Below are 13940 nucleotides of genomic sequence, written 5' to 3'. Positions count from 1 at the left end.
GAGACTGTTTGGAGGGGGAGAGGAACCCCTTTATTTATATATTTCCACGTGTTTTCTTCTTTCTTCACCATGTCCAGATGTGGGAGCTGGCTAGCCGTCTCAGGGTGAGCCTAGAGGAGAGCAGCGGGGGAGAAGGGGGCTCTGGAGGGGGGCCGGAGTTCTGAGGGGCCTGCCGCTCAGGAGAGCCACAGGCATGTGATTTTTGGGAGAGGGTGTAGGTTACCCCCGCTCTCCAGCATAAGCTTTGCTTTTAACAATTTGTGCTGTCTTATGGGGAAAACGCAGCTATTTCCTGAGCCAGTAACACAAGCTCTAATGTGTTATTTTTGCTGTGTCTTACACATAGCATTATTGTAATTCTAGTTTAAGCACGAGAAAGTGACGCTCATGCAGACATATGAGATCTTTCACACAGGGGCAGAAGCATAAGCATGGAGTTAGATGGACAAGTCACCCTGGACATAGACACTGGTGGTCTGGGGGGAGCACAGAAACTTACTCCGTATCATGACTCTACCAGTAGACAGATCAGACAGACCTAGCCTGACCAGACTACTGTAGACCAGCTCTTGATCCCCAGCCTCAGACAGCTGACCTGATCAATACTCTCAATTGTCAACTCATTGAGGAGGGGATTAGGGGCTGGCCACTGGTCACACTGCCTATACACAGAGCTCAGAGGTAATTTTGACTGGACGATTTACATGTGGCTTACACGCACACGCTCTGCTAAGTTAATCGTGTCAGATGAGGCAAACACTGCAGTCTGGCAACACTGCTTACTTCCCAAGTGTTATTGACCTCTCCCTCCCTAATCTGCACAGTCCGACTGGCCTTAACCCCCCCCCCACCCCACCCCCCACCCCTCCCAGTCTGACCCTTGAGCTATGACCCTGCTAACCTTGCTAAGTTCAAGGCTAGGTCACTGAGGCCAGGGAGGGATAAGGAGAAGAGAAGTGCCCCACTCTGGGAGAAGAGAACACTAGAGGGCCATATGCTGGGGCTGAGCACCATGGACATACCGGGATCTGCATGGCCTGAATCTCAAAGAACAGAAAACAAACATGAACAGGCTGGAAATGAAAGGGCTCTGGAAAGGATGTCTCTATCATCTCCATCTGGCTCCTCTTTGAGAGAACATGCAGGCCCGTTCATTTACAAGTCTTCTACTTCACAGCCATAAAACTACACTTGAGTGGATTAATGAATACAAATACATAAAACAGCACTTCATTGGTGTTGATTAGTAAAACCACATAATGCAGACATCTAATTAGGAAAGATTGCATAAACATCTGTTTGTTACATTAAAGCATCTTGAAATTTCGCATTAAAAAGAGCCTTGTATTTATATGATAATTACTTCTAGCATAAAACACAGTGGGGCTTCGACGTGAACTATTAAAAAGTTGTTGTTGATTATAATGAATCTGTGCCTCAGAGGGCACCAGAAGAGCCCTTAGTGAAAATAGGACATAGCTGGATGCACTGCCATTTCATCCACCAGTATAATCATGGTGACACTGCTTTGGCAAAGTCAACTCACCTTTTTGCATTTTATTTTCAATTGAGACATTACATTCCATTGTAACATCCAACTAACAATATGTGAACAGACCATCATCAATGAAATATTCACTTAATTGATAATATATTATGAAGTGAATATTTCATCAATACTAATCATTTGTTAAATAATAATGACCATTATTTAAGCAATTTGAGTCACATGATAATTACTACTTTCGTAGTAGAATTTCATTTTCTAGGGGCTGATTAAATACTCTAAGTTATTCAATGCATAAGAAACATTTTAAATGAACAAAATGATGAATTCATACAGTGTGTGTCTATAAAGTTGAACTTAAGGAACATATTACAATGTTTGCAAGGCAAAACCTAATTTAATCGATCCTATAAAAGTACAGATCACACTGTAATAATTCCACCCCACGGATGCTTTGGCGTGACAGAAGATTTCATGGTCAGCGTCTGTGATTTGTACCTGTACGTTGTCCTCACTAAAGTCACATTTTGAGAGAGGTGGCTCTCCATTTTTTATCCCTAGTGTTGTGTGAGTGACAGAGTGCTGGAATGGCATACGGCAGGTGGACACAGTCTCCAGATCAATACTGTAATGGGTTTCTGCACATCCACTGCCATGAAAGGACACTCTCCACCAAACCAACTGTCCTCTCTGCCTCATAGTTGAGTTCTCGAACTAAACGCATTGAGCAAGGTTAAAAAATTAAATAAATAATCATCAGACAAAGATGGAGGTTTTTGAAGAGCTCACAGTGAAATTCACACTGAAGATGAAAAAAAACATGAATTTGTGAGGACACACTTACCGATTGTTGCCGTGGCGTTACCAGGAACCTTCTTCACAGACCTGAAAGGCACAAGACGAGATAATCATTATCCTCAACCTTCAGTCGAATATGAAATCCAATTTGATTTCATCCATTTCAATCACTGTCCTCAAAGAAAACAACAAGCCACAATTGTCATTTTGAATCATCCGCTTTCTGATATGCATACTTTTGTAAATGTTCTTCTTACTGACCAATAAGGCCACACAACACAGAACAGGGCCGTGTGTATGAATGTGCCTGTGCTACATGAGCTTGCAAATGGCATTATGACCACATTCTTCATATATACGTACATGTCTGCTAGCTAAGCTTTTGTGCTGTTTGTCAGTGGGTTTCATTTCAACCCAGAGGCTAGAAAAGGAAACCTTGTAGACATGATATGCATAAAAAAACATTTTACAAAAGGAGGGGAGAACCTCAGCAGTGAATGTTTAATAATATCCCTCCTCCTGCCTTTGATTTTCACATAATTTTCATATCGCACATATGACAGGCTGACACAGATTGTCCGAATGTTCAATTCAATATATTTAACCTCATACACTTGAATTTTCCTAGTTGAAAAAAATGAAAGAACATCTAATCAGCAGCCTTTCAAAAAATAAACTATACAGACCACAGAGACTCTACCTGTACTTGTACCTGTACATAACCATTCTGACTGCACTGCTGTGGCATCTAAATATTTTACCAGCAAACATTGAAATTAACAACACATTTGTTTAAACACTATTCCTTTCATTCCTAGTGAGAGGCGGAGCCTAGCCTCTTCCGGCCAGTCAATCCCTGACCCGTGGCCTGCCACATGACAAGGGGAGCCATGCCTCTCCGTTACGACTGACTCCAGGTCAGTGGATTACATTCTGGTTTTGGGGGGCTGCTGATTCCGTATGCGTTTTAATAAGGGGGTAGCAGAGTAGCAGGCTGCAGGTCAGGCAGATTTACAAGCCCAGTGGAGGGATGGAGAGACCTGGACTGCTGTCTCCTCTGGCCTCCAGCTTCCCCCTGCACCATTACACCAGAGTGAGATATAGTGGGATATTGATCCCAGTGCCACTTCATTTCGCAATAACTATTACACGATATTCTCCCGGCCGCGTGTAGCCCCTGATTTATGCTGCCCTGCTATTTGCATTAGCAGTAAGTGTTTTTCTATACGGACTGAGCTGAGCTGAGGAGGGTCTCGCCACCACACCAGGAGACACACACACACACACGCTCCATACCATACCTGACCTGTCTAGACGCTTTCTGATGCTTTTCCTCTGAAGCTATGGACACTTAGACGTACTGTACACCAGACTAGACAGGTGAGTTAGTTGAGATAAACTACTGGCACAAATATGAACTGAGAGAGAGGAATACATCTCTGCTTTCCTTTTAGGTGTTTCTCTGACCTTGAGGTGACGCTGTTGTGTTTTTGACTGCCCCATGCTACTCACTATGGTCCTGGGAGACTATCACAATGGCTGCTCCTAAGCGCATGATTCTTATAAGGTACACAGCCACCACATTATGAGAGATATTTTTGTGAGAGATATTTTGGATTAATTTGGTTTTGTTGTGGAAGGGGGTAATATTTTCCCCTCGCTGATAGAGGTGGTGTGCAGTCAGCATCTAGACAGATGTACATACACTACATCGTCAAACATGTCATTCCAAAATCATGGATTTTGTCCCCCACTTGCTGCTATATCAGCCTCCACTCTTCTGGGAAGGCTTTCCACTAGATGTTGGAACATTGCTGTGGGGACTTGCTTCCATTCAACCACAAGAGCATTAGTAAGGTCGGGCACTGATGTTGGGCGATTAGGCCTGACTCGCAGTCGCTTTCCAATTCATCCCAAAGGTGTTCGAGGGGGTTGAGATCAGGGCTCTGTGCAGGCCAGTCAAGTACTTCCACACCGATCTCGACAAACCATTTCTGTATGGACCTCGCTATGTGCACGGGGGCATTGTCATGCTGAAACCTTCCCCAAACCTTCCCCAAGGACCTTCCCCAAACTGTTGCCACAAAGTTGAAAGCACAGAATCACCTAGATTGTCATTGTATGGAGTAGCGTTAAGATTTCCCTTCACTGGAACTAAGGGGCCTAGCTCGAACCATAAAAAACAGCCCCAGACCATTATTCATACTCCACCAAACTTTACAGTTAGCACTATGTATTAGGTCAGGTAGTGCTCTCCAGATTCGTCACGAACTACCAGATGGTGAAGCGTGATTCATCACTCCAGAAAATGCGTTTCCACTGCTCTAGAGTCCAATTGCGGCAAACTTTACACCTCTCCAACCGACGATTGGCATTGCGTGTGGTGATCTTAGGCTTGTGTGCTGCTGCTCGGCCATGACAACCCATTTCATGAAGCTCCCGACAAACAGTTATTGTGCTGACGTTGCTTCCAGAGACAGTTTGGAACTTGGTAGTGAGTGTTGCAACCGAGGACAGATGATTTTTTACGTGCTACACGCTTCAGCACTCGGCAGTCCCGTTATGTGAGCTTGCGTGGCCTACCACTTCACAGCTGAGCCGTTGTTTCTCCTAGATATTTCCACTTCACAATAACAGTACTTACAGTTGATCGGGACAGATCTAGCAGGGCAGAAATTTAAAAAACTGACTTGTTGGAAAGGTGACATCCTCTGACGGTGCCATGTTGAAAGTCACTGAGCTCTTCAGTAAGGCCATTCTACTGCCAATGTTTGTCTATGGAGATTGCATAGCGGTGTGCTCGATTTTATTCACATGTCAGCAACGTGTGTAGCTGAAATAGCTGAATCCATTAATTTGAAGATTTGTCCACATACTTTTGGCTATGTAGTGTAGCATTTAGTGGTGCTGCTGTGAGAACCAGGGAGAGAATGGCAGGGCTAGCATGACATTGGTGAAAAAGAGTCCACAGTGGGCCACTTAATTATATTGGCTTCAAAGTGAAAACGATTATTGGAAAGAAGATCTAAGTTTAATTTGTTTGTACAAAAAAAAACTAAAAAAGAAAACAAGAAGGTAAAGAAATATTAGTTTGTTAGTAGGCTCAAGAATGTAAGTCATAGTATAGTGAAATTATTCTATACTCAGCATAGTAAAACTATAACTATTAGTGTGTAATAGTTCTACAGTAATAGTGTAACTATTGATGTGTATTAGTTCTAAAGTAATAGTGCAACTATTGATGGGTAATATTGCTATAGTAATAGTGTAACTATTGATGGGTAATATTGCTATAGTAATAGTGTAACTATTGATGTATTAGAGTTCTATAGTAATAGTGCAACTATTGATGGGTAATATTTCTATAGTAATAGTGTAACTATTGATGTATTAGAGTTCTATAGTAATAGTGCAACTATTGATGGGTAATATTGCTATAGTAATAGTGCAACTATTGATGTATTAGAGTTCTATGGTAATAGTGTAACTATTGATGTGTAATAGTGCTATATTAATAGTGCAACTATTGATGGGTAAAAAGGCTATATTTATCGTGTAACTATTGATGTATATGAGTTCTATAGTAATAGTGCTACTATTGATGGATAATATTGCTAAGGGAATAGTGTAACTATTGATGTGTAATGGCTCTTTAGTAATAGTGTAACTATTAGTGTGTAATAGTTCTATAGTAAAAGTATAACTATTGGTGTGTAGCAGTTCTGTGGTAATAGTGTAACTATTGTTATGTAATAGTCCTATAGTAAAAGTGTAACTATTGATGTGTAATAGTCCTATAGTAATAGTGTAACTATTGGTGTGTAATAGTTCTATAGTAATAGTGTAACAGGTGGTGTGTGTCAGTTCTATAGTAATAGTGTAACTATTGATGTGTAATAGTCCTATAGTAATGATGTTACTATTGTTGTGTAATAGTCCTATAGTAATAGTGTAACTATTGATGTGTAATAGTTCTGTAGTAATAGTCTATCTATTGATGTGTAATAGTTCTATAGTAATAGTCTAACTATTGATGTGTAATAGTTCTATAGTAAAAGTGTAACTATTAGTGTTTAATAGTTCCATAGTAACAGTGTAACTATTGGTGTTTAATAGTTATAAAGTAATAGAGTAACTATTAATGTGTAATAGTTCTATAGCAATAGAGTAACTATTTATGTGTAATAGTTCTATAGTACTAGTGTAACCATTGATGTGTAACAGTTCTATAGTAATGTTGTAACTATTGGAGTGTGATAGTTATTTAGTAATAGTATAACTATTAGTGTTTAATTTTTCTGTAGTAATAGTGTAAGTATTTAAATGTGATAGTTAAATAGAAATAGTGTAACTATTCGTTTTTAATAGTTCTATAGTAATAGTGTAACTGCTGGTGTATAATAGTTCTATAGTAATAGTGTATCTATTGGTGTGTAGTAGATCTATAGGAATAGTGTAACTTTTGGTGTGTAATAGTTCTGTAGTAATTGTGTAACTATCGGTGTTTAATTGTTCTATGGTAATGCTGTAACAATTGATGTGTAATTGTTATATAGTAGTAGTGTAACTATTGGTTTGTAATAGTGCTATAGTAAAAGTGTAACTATTGATGTGTAATAGTTCATATTGTAATAGTGTAACTATTGATGTGTAATAGTGCTTTAGTAATAGTGTAACTATTGGTGTGGAAAAGTGCTATAGTAATAGTATAACTATTGATATTTAATAGTGCTATAGTAATAGTGTAACCATTGGTGTGAATTAGTGCGTAATAGTGTGTAATAGTTCTAATAGTTTTAGTGTGTAATAGTTCTATAGTATTAAAGTAACTATTGATGTGTATAGTTCTGTAGTAAGAGTGTAACTATTGATGTGCACTAATTCTATTCCCATAGTGTAACTATTGGTGTGTAACAGTTATATGGTAATAGTGTAACTATTGTTATGTAATAGTTCAATAGTAATAGTCTAACTATTGATGTGTAATAGTTCTATAGTAATAGTGTAACTATTGATGTGTGTTAGTTCTTTAGTAATAGTGTAACTATTGATGTGTGTTTGTTCTATAGCAATAATATATCTATTTATGTATAATAGTCTATAGTAATAGTGTAGCTATTGATGTGTAATACACATCAATAGTTAGACTATTCCAATAGAACTATTACATAACAATAGTTACACTATTACTATAGCACTATTACACATCAATAGTTAGACTATTCCAATAGAACTATTACATAGCAATAGTTACACTATTACCATAGAACTGTTACACAAATTCTTTTCCAATAGTGTAACTATTGGTGTTTAACAGTTCTATGGTAATAGTGTAACTATTGTTATGTAATAGTTCTATTGGAATAGTCTAACTATTGATGTGTAATAGTTCTATAGTTATATAGTAACTATTGATGTGTAATAGTTCTATAGTAATAGTGTAGCTATTGATGTGTAATAGTTACATAGTAAAAGTGTAACTATTAATGTGTAATAGTTCTACAGTAATAGTGTAACTATTGATGTCTAATAGTTCTATAGTAATAGTGTAGCTATTGATGTGTAATAGTTACATAGTAAAAGTGTAACTATTAATGTGTAATAGTTCTACAGTAATAGTGTAACTATTGATGTCTAATAGTTCTATAGTAATAGTGTAGCTATTGATGTGTAATAGTTACATAGTAAAAGTGTAACTATTAATGTGTAATAGTTCTACAGTAATAGTGTAACTATTGATGTCTAATAGTTCTATAGTAATAGTGTAGCTATTGATGTGTAATAGTTACATAGTAAAAGTGTAACTATTAATGTGTAATAGTTCTACAGTAATAGTGTAACTATTGATGTCTAATAGTTCTATAGTAATAGTGTAGCTATTAATGTGTAATAGTTCTACAGTAATAGTGTAGCTATTGATGTCTAATAGTTCTATAGTAATAGTGTAACTATTGATGTCTAATAGTTCTATAGTAATAGTGTAGCTATTGATGTCTAATAGTTCTATAGTAATAGTGTAACTATTGATGTGTAATACTCCTATAGTAATAGTGTAGCTATTAATGTGTAATAGTTCTACAGTAATAGTGTAGCTATTGATGTCTAATAGTTCTATAGTAATAGTGTAGCTATTGATGTCTAATAGTTCTATAGTAATAGTGTAGCTATTGATGTCTAATAGTTCTATAGTAATAGTGTAACTATTGATGTGTAATAGTCCTATAGTAATAGTGTAGCTATTAATGTGTAATAATTCTACAGTAATAGTGTAGCTATTGATGTCTAATAGTTCTATAGTAATAGTGTAGCTATTAATGTGTAATAGTTCTATAGTAATAGTGTAGCTATTGATGTCTAATAGTTCTATAGTAATAGTGTAGCTATTGATGTCTAATAGTTCTATAGTAATAGTGTAACTATTGATGTGTAATAGTCCTATAGTAATAGTGTAGCTATTAATGTGTAATAGTTCTATAGTAATAGTGTAACTATTAATGTGTAATAGTTCTATAGTAATAGTGTAGCTATTGATGTCTAATAGTTCTATAGTAATAGTGTAGCTATTGATGTCTAATAGTTCTATAGTAATAGTGTAACTATTGATGTCTAATAGTTCTATAGTAATAGTGTAGCTATTAATGTGTAATAGTTCTACAGTAATAGTGTAACTATTGATTTCTAATAGTTCTATAGTAATAGTGTAGCTATTGATGTCTAATAGTTCTATAGTAATAGTGTAACTATTGATGTCTAATAGTTCTATAGTATTAGTGTAGCTATTAATGTGTAATAGTTCTATAGTAATAGTGTAACTATTGATGTCTAATAGTTCTATAGTAATAGTGTAACTATTGATGTGCAATAATTGTATTCCATTAGAATAACTATTGGTGTGTAACAGTTCTATTGTAATATTGTAACTATTGTTGTATAAGAGCTCTATAGTAATAGTGTAACGATTAATGTTAAATCGTTAGATAGCAATAGTGCAACTATTGATGTGTAATAGTTCTATAGTAATATTTTAACTTTTGGTGTATAAAGTTTTGTAGTAGTTGTATAACTATTTATATGTAATAGTTCTATAGTAATAGTGTAACAGTTGATGTGTATTAGCTCTTTAGTAATAGTGTAACTTTTAGTGTTTAATAGTTCTACAGTAACTGTGTAACTATTAGTGTGTAATAATTCTATGGTAATAGTGTAACAATTGGTGTGTAATAGTTCTATGTTAATAGTGTAACTATTGATGTGTAATAGTTCTGAAGTAGTAGTATAAATATTGATGAGTAATAGTTCCATAAGAGTGGTGTAACTATTGATGTGTAATAGTTCTGTAGTAATAGTGTAACTATTAGTGTGTAATAGATCTATAGTAATAATGTAACTATTCGTGTGTAGTTGTGCTATAGTAATAGTGTAACTATTGATGTGCAATACATCTATTCTAATAGTGTAACTCTAGTTGTGTAACAGTTCTATGGTAAAGTGTAACTATTTTTAAGTAATAGTTCTATAGTAATAGTCTAACTCATGATGTGTAATAGTTCTATAGTAATATTGTAACTATTGATATGTAATAGTTCTGTTGTAAATATGTAACTATTGGTATGTAATAGTTCTGTGGTAATAGTGTAACTATTGATGAATAAGAGTTACATAGTACTAATGTAACTATTGGTGTATAATAGTTATATAATAGTAGTGTAACTATTGATGTGTAATAGTTATGTAGTGGTAGTATAAATATTGATGTGTAATAGTTCTACAATAGTAGTGATGTGTAATAGTTAATAAACATCACTATTGATGTGTAATAGTTCTGTATTAATAGTGTAACTATTGATATGTAATAGTTCTATAGCAATAGTGTAACTATTGATGTGTAATTGTTCAATAGTAATAGTATACATATTGGTGTGTAATAGTTCTATATTATTAGTGTAACTATTGGTGTGTAATAGTTGTATAGTAATAGTGTAACTATTGATATGTAATAGTTTTACAGTAATAGTGTACATTATGGTGTGTAATAGTGCAATAGTAAAAGTGTAACTGTTGATGTGCAATAAATATTTTCTAATAGTGTAACTATTGGTGTGTAACAGTTCTATGTTAATAGTCTAACTATTGTTAAGTGTTCGTTTTATAGTAATAGTCTAACTACTGATGTGTAATAGTTCTATAGTAAAAGTGTAACTATTAGTTTGTAAAATGTCTACAGTAATAGTCTAACTATTGATTTGTAATAGTTCTATAGTAATAGTGTAACTATTGATGTGTATTTGTTCTATAGTAAAAGTTCAACTATCGGTGTGTTTGTTCTATAGTAATAGTGTAACTATTGATGTGTAATAGTTCTATAGTAATAGTGTAACTACTAATGTTAAATCGTTAGATAGCAATAGTGCAACTATTAATGTGTAATAGTTCTAGAATAATAATTTAACTAAGGGGCTATAAAAGTTATGTAGTAGTAGGATAACTATTTATATGTAATAGTTCCATAGTAATAGTGTACGTTTTGATGTGTAACAGCTCTATAGTGTTAGTGTAGCAGTTGATGTGTATTAGCTCTTTAGTAATGGTGTAACTCTTAGTGTTTAATAGTTCTACGGTAATTGTGTAACTATTAGTGTGTAATATATCTATAGTAATAGTGTAACAATTGGTGTGTAATAGTTCTATATTAATAGTGTAACTATTGATGTGTAATAGTTCTGTAGTAATAGTGTATTATTGATATGTAATAGTTAAATTGTAATAGTGTAACTATTAGTTTGTAATAGATCTATAGTATATATGATCTATAGTAATAGATCTATAGTGGATGAAATGCATGCCCAAATTAAACTGCCTGCTTCTCGGGCCCAGAAGATATGATATGCATATAACTGGTAGATTCGGATAGAAAACTCTCTAAAGTTTCCAAAACTGTTAAAATATTGTCTGTGAGTATAACAGAACTGATTTGGCAGGCAAAAACCTGAGATGAAGTAGTTATATCCATTGACTTAGGACTCAAATTGCCATTTCTATGCCTTCCACTAGATGTCAACAGTCTTTAGAAATTGTTTTAGGTTTGTATTCTGAAAAATGAGGAAGTAAGAGCAGTCGGAATGAGTGGATCCTAAACTGTCACAGAGCTTTTTCATGCATGAGACCAAGAGAGTGCCTTTCTTGTTTACCTTTTAAGGCCGAGAGAGTGCCTTTCTTGTTTACCTTTTAAATTGACGACGTTATTGTCCGGTTGATATATTATCCATTATTTAGGCTAAAAACAACCTGAGGATTGAATATAAACATGTTTCTATGAACTTTACGGATACAATTTGGATTTTTTTGTCTTCCTGTTTTGACTGCGTTTGAGCCTGTGGATTACTGAAGAAAACGAGCAAACAAAACTGAGGTTTTTGGATATAAAGAGACTTTATTGAACAAAAGGAACATTTATTGAGTAAATGAATGTCTGCTGAGTGCAACCATATGAAGATCATCAACGGTAAGGGATTCATTTTATCTCTATTTCTGACTTGTGTAACTGTTCTACCTGGCTGGTTACTGTTTGTAATGATTTGTCTAGTGGGCTATGTTCTCAAATAATAAGTTATGACAAAAATAATAAGTTATGCTTTCGCTGTAAAGCATTTTTTAAATCTGACAACGAGGTTGGATTCACAAGTAGTTAATCTTTAAACCTATGTAAAATATGTTTTGTTTTCTGACTTTTTATAATGAGTGTTTCTGTATTTGAATTTGGCGCTTTGCAGTTTCACTGGCTGTTGAAGAGGTGGGACGCTACCGTCTCACGTGCCCAAGAGAGGTTAATAGTTCTATAGTAATAGTGTAACTATTGATGTGTAATACTTCTATAGTAATAGGGTAACTATTGATGTGTAATAGTTATGTAGTAGTAGTATAAATATTGATGTGTAATAGTTCTATAACAGTAGTGTAACTCTTGATATGTAAAAGTTCTGTAGTAAGAGTGTAACTATTGATATGTAAAAGTTCTGTAGTAAGAGTGTAACTATTTTGATATGTAACAGTTCTATAGTAAAAGATTAATGTTCATTTGTAATAGTCCTTTTGTAATAGTGTAAAAGTGTAACTATTGATGTGTAATAGTTCTATAGTAATAGTTTAACTATTGGTGGGTAAGAGTTCTGTAGTAATAGAGTAACTATTAGTGTATAATAGTTCTATAGTAATAGTGTAACTGCTGGTGTATAATAGTTCTCTAGTAATAGTGTAACTGCTGGTGTATAATAGTTCTATAGTAATAGTGTAACTGCTGGTGTATAATAGTTCTATAGTAATAGTGTAACTATTGGTGTGTAATAGTTCTCTAGTAATAGTGTAACTTTAAGTGTGTAATAGTTCTATAGTAATAGTGTAACTCCTGGTGTATAATAGTTCTATAGTAGTAGTGTAACTACTGGTGTATAATAATTCTATAGTAATAGTGTAACTACTGGTGTGTAATACTTCTATAGTAAAAGTGTAACTATTGATGTGTAATAGTTATATAGTAATAGTGTAACTATTGGTGTGTAATAGTTGAAAAGTTAATTATAGTATGACTATTGGTGTGTAATAGTTCTATAGTAATAGTGTAACTATTGGTGTGTAATAGTTGAAAAGTTAATTATAGTATGACTATTGGTGTGTAATACTTCTATAGTAAAAGTGTAACTATTGATGTGTAATAGTTCTATAGTAATTGTGTGACTAAAGACGTGTAATTGTTCTATAGTAATAGTATAACTATTAGTGTGTAATAGTTCTATAGTAATAGTGTAACTAGTGGTGTGTAATCATTCTATTGTAATAATCTAACTATTGATGTGTGATAGTTCTATAGTAGAAGTGTGACTTTAAGTGTGTAATAGTTCTATAGTAATAGTGTAACTTTTGATATGTAATAGTTCAATAGGGAATTATATATTAACTATTGGTGTATAATTGTTCTGTAGTAATAATGTACTAGTGGTGTGTAATCGTTATATAGTAATAGTGTAACAACTGTGAGCAATACTTCTATAGTAATTGCGTAACTATTAATGTTTAATAGTTATATAATAATGTAACTATTGATGTGTAATAGTTCTGTAGTAATAGTGTAACCTTAAGTGTGTAATAGTTCTATAGTAAAAGTGTAACTGCTGGTGTGTAATACTTCTATAGTAAAAGTGTAACTAATGATGTGTAATAGTTATATAGTAATAGTGTAACTATTGGTGTGTAATAGTTCAAAAGTTCATTACAGTATAACTATTGGTGTGTACTAATTCTATACTAATAGTATAACTATTGGTGTGTTATAGTTCACTATTAATAGTGTGACTATTGACGTGTAATAGTTCTATAGTAATAGTGTAACTTCTGGTGTGTAATAGTGCTATAGTAATAGTGTAACTATTGATATGTAATAGTGCTATAGTAATAGTGTAACTATTGATGTGTAATAGTGCTATATTAATAGTGCAACTATTGGTGTGTAATAGTGCTATAGTAATAGCATAACTATTGCTGTGTAATAGTGCTCTAGTAATTGTGTTACTATTGATGCGTAATAGTCCTATAGTAATAGTGTAACTATTGATGTGTAACATTTACATGGTAATAGTGTAAC

The 13940-nt window shown here is 34.1% G+C and overlaps 1 protein-coding gene across 2 annotated transcripts in view; it reads right to left on the bottom strand.

The window, feature by feature from the left end:
- Nucleotides 1–13940, bottom strand: part of zfhx3b (zinc finger homeobox 3b) — a 413258-nt gene that overhangs the window by 245916 nt on the left and 153402 nt on the right. For both annotated transcript variants that reach the window (XM_055921126.1, XM_055921127.1), the window contains one exon: nucleotides 2352–2392. The gene's annotated coding sequence lies outside the window, so the exon portion shown is untranslated. The remainder of the gene's footprint in view (nucleotides 1–2351; nucleotides 2393–13940) is intronic.

Source organism: Salvelinus fontinalis, chromosome 4 (genome assembly GCF_029448725.1).
Source record: "Salvelinus fontinalis isolate EN_2023a chromosome 4, ASM2944872v1, whole genome shotgun sequence".
NCBI lineage: Eukaryota > Metazoa > Chordata > Actinopteri > Salmoniformes > Salmonidae > Salvelinus > Salvelinus fontinalis.
This window is presented reverse-complemented; position numbering and strand designations above follow the sequence as displayed.